General features: G+C 51.2%; 1 pseudogene; it reads right to left on the bottom strand.

The window, feature by feature from the left end:
* Positions 1-2,272: 2,272 nt before the first annotated feature.
* On the bottom strand, positions 2,273-3,467 carry LOC147080868 (uncharacterized; annotated as a pseudogene).
* Positions 3,468-3,911: the final 444 nt, after the last annotated feature.

Genomic DNA, 3,911 nt, shown 5'->3' on the forward strand with positions numbered 1-3,911 from the left:
TGGGTGAGGGACTGTCCTGCCGGACCTACTACTGCCGATCCGGCGACACATCGGCCCTCATGGTAATAACTGGACCCGTCCACGTACATCTCTAGGCAGGCCACGGCAATGGGTTCGGTTAGGTTGGGTCCCTGACTATCGAGATGTAAGATAGTGGTGCAAACATGGGGGGTCCTTTCGTCGATTAGGAAGGATGCAGGGTTCATTCGAGGGTCTGTTAACACCTCGATCCGAAACACCCTACCCAATAAACAAGCCTCCCATTTCGCACGTCTCTGTTCGGAAATAGTATCCAGGCTGCCTGCAAGAACTTTCACGAGGCTGTGGCGGGTATGAAAGATTACCTTCACGGGACCTACCATAGACTCTATTGAATCTACCGCCCAGGCTGCACAATCAGTGGGCGCCAGGCACGGGGCCTGTCCCATCATGGAGGATGGTACCGGGCACGAGTAATATCCTGCTGGTCGTATTTGATTATTCCGTGATTGTCCCACTACCGCACTATACGCCCGATTGCCCACCCAATTCCACAGGTGGAATGATTTAGCTGGGGCTGGGAGACCTAGGGCAGGTGCGTTGGCCAAAGTGATTTTGACCATCTCAAATGCTTCGATTGCCTCTGGTGTCCAAGTCAGCCTTGCCTCTCCCGGGACCCTCCCTTTAGGAGGTTGTTTACTGGGCTTGCCAATTAGGTGAAGTCGGTTACGTAGGTGCAGCAACAGTGAAACAATCCCATCATGCTTCGCAGGCCAGAGACAGTGACGGGTCACGGCATCTGCAAGAGTGCTTGAACCCTCTCGGGGTCAGGTCCTATCCTCTGGGGAGATGATCTGACCCAGGAAGGTAACCCGAGGAAGCCCAATTTGAGCTTTGATCGGATTCAGTTTACCCCCCTTGAACTAAAGTCTCCAGGACACACGTCATGGCGGCCAGATGAGCTGAGGGCGAGGGACTGCCAATCAGAATGTCATCTACATATTGAAGGCAGGCTGAATCCTGCATTTGGCTATCTGCTAATGCTGGCTGGAGAGCCTTTTCCAGGTCTCGTGAAAAATAGTAGGGGCATTGTGAAATCGCTGAGGCAACCGGGTCCAAGTATACTGGGTGGATCGATCAGTGAAAGCGAAGTGCTGTTGGGATCCGGGATCCAAAGGACATGTCATAAGTCCGTTTTGGATGTCCAGTGCCGTGAATATGGACAGGGCTTTGTGGAGGCCGTTTAAAATAGTGGCAGGTTTCGCCACTAAGGCATGGAGCTTGGGAGTGACCCGATTCAGTGCTGTATAATCAATGGTCATTCTCCAGGATCCATCTGGTTTCTGCACTGGCCATACCGGGAAGTTGGTACGGGAGCATGTCTTTGTCACTGTACCAGTTTCTAATAAGTCTACTACTATGTGCTTCTGATTGGAGGGGGTATTGTCGGTGGGTCTCGGGGTAGGGTCCGTGGACCCGCACTGGGTCCATCTCCGCTCTACCACAGTCTAATTTGTGGCTGGCCCATGCAAGAGGGTAAACCTCACAAACTCTCCCCCATGGTCCTTCCTCTATCCATGCGCGCTTTACCGGCCAGAGGGCTTGCACTCTGCATTGTCGGGATTTATATTCCTGGAAGGGAAATCTCCCCACTCGGGGCCCCCCTAAGTCTATGGATGATCCCTTAGGAGCATATCTGCCTCTATCTAATGGAGAATATCCATACCTAAGAGCAGGCCCTCACCGTTAGGACCTACCCACAGGGTGATCCACCAGGTATGACTTCCTGGTGACAGCTGCAGGGGAAGTGGAACACTTCGATGGAAGATCACCCTTTCTCCACTAACGCCAGTTATCGGAATGCTTTGATCTAAGGTGGGAAATTCTGTGTCAGTTATCGACACCGAGGCCCCCGTGCCTAAAATGGCACAGTATTTTCGGCCTCCTAACTGTACATTTAGAGACGGGCGTGTGGACCCCTGTTCCCTGACCATGGAGACTGGCTAATCCTAATAGCTGGCGAGGAATGCTCGGAGCGCCTCCATCTCTTGGTTTGACAAGCCTCTCTTCGTTTGTCGCTGAGGGCCTGAAGCGGGTCGGGTCGGTCCCTGCCCCTGTTTACCTCCACCCTGTTCATAACAGTTGGCATTTTGATGCCCAGTCCGCCCGCAATTGTTACACATAACTCTCGGCTGGGTGCAATGTGTAGCCACGTGGCCCGGTGTGTTACAATTGTAACAGAGTCGAGCCTCTTGTATGACTGCCACAGGCTCGGTTTTAATGCCCGGGGCCGCTATGGTGGACCATGGCAGATAATTGTGGGTGGGAGCTTGACTGGTGGCATCATTTCCGCCTGGTGGAGCCCAAAAAGTCGACCAGCCCACTTCCAGATTGCAGCTTCCGTGGCCTGGGGGCTGGCCCCCATTCGGAGGGCAGTTTGGTAGGGCTTTTCCAATCCCTGGAGTAGACTATCTACAAACCGTGGGTAGTCGTGATTAGTGGGAATGTCATTTGTCTGGCCCCAGTGTTCATACTACTCGATTACTCGATCAATGTACACATTGAGGTTTTCCCCGGGACTCTGTTGCAGGGCGGTGAGCCCCATCGAGGTAGCGGTGCATTTGCCCAGTCTGAACTGAAGCCAACTTTTCAAACCATCGAATTGGATCTCATACTCCGCCGCTGTGGCTGGGGCATTTAGGGCATGGTGTCCCAACGCCCCATAAACCATAGAGGGGCATTTCACGTCGATAATAGCTTTGATGTCTTGTTTGGAAAAATTAAAGTGCCGAGCAGCACTTTGCATTTTTGCCCATACTTCTACATTAGGATTGTGTCTTTTGAGGTCGGGAATGAGAAAGGTGACGCTGGACCTCTCCTGGGGCATAAAAGACTGTGCCTCGTCCATCGTACCTCATCCACCGATCTCTGGGTTTTTGGCTCCTACCGTCTGATTAACTCAGACGGGGGCCACGGAATTTGATTTTTCAGCCCCAGACTGAAGAAGTAACGGCGGATAGATATGTCTGTATTCGGCAGGGCACGTGGGTTGGGTGGCCTCGACTCGTTGAAACTCTACGGTCCCCGATGGGGGCCTGGGATGTAAGGACGACATGTCTCGAGTCTCCTTTTGTCGAGCCTCGACAATTTCACCTCAGCTTTTTATGTCATCCAAATTCTCAGTCCCTGGTGGCTTGAGGTGCAGGAGACTACTGAATTGGACTTTAGCCTCCCGCACGGGTCTCAAGAATTATTGTAACGGGGCCAGTCTCCCCCCCCCTTGTCCATGATTATGGGTCCCATTTGATCCATCCAACTAGCACAAAAAACCGCCCCATAATTAGCTTGTTTGGCGTCCATTGTTCCTCCCACCACTTTATTTGGTCAACTAATGGGCTTGTTTCTTTCCACCCATTTTTAATCATCCCACTTTGAAATTTCAAATTAGCCTCTCGGACCCGTTGTACGACAGTGACACTGGTGGCCATAGCTGGAACGTCCGGTGAAAGAAGTCTCCGCTCATCACCCATGTGACCCGTATTAACTGTTACGTATATTGTTATAATCTATCTTATACTTTATCAGCACAAACGTATCACCTTATACTCTAAATCAGAAATACACACTTATGTCTAATCGATTCTGTCAGTCCGCGGTTTCCATGAGGAATAATTTACTATGTGGGTAATTTAATACTGACTGGCCCATACACGATTTTAGCCACACTGGTGAACGAGCGAGTCCTTGTTCCTCCTAAAATACTTAATGTGGCTTCTTCCCTTAGGACACGACACGGTTCTCGCTTCAGCCGTCAATTCCAGTGTCGTTTAACTCCCATGGTCCTTACCTGCAGTATCCCACTTCCGACACCAACTGTTAGATTCGAATTTGGAGAAACTCCAGACCGAGACGGAATTGAGGACATTTACAGA

The sequence above is a fragment of the Somniosus microcephalus genome, unplaced genomic scaffold (assembly GCF_052327205.1).
Source record: "Somniosus microcephalus isolate GS21.2 unplaced genomic scaffold, FLI_Smic_1.0 scaffold1070, whole genome shotgun sequence".
In the NCBI taxonomy this organism is placed as follows: domain Eukaryota; kingdom Metazoa; phylum Chordata; class Chondrichthyes; order Squaliformes; family Somniosidae; genus Somniosus; species Somniosus microcephalus.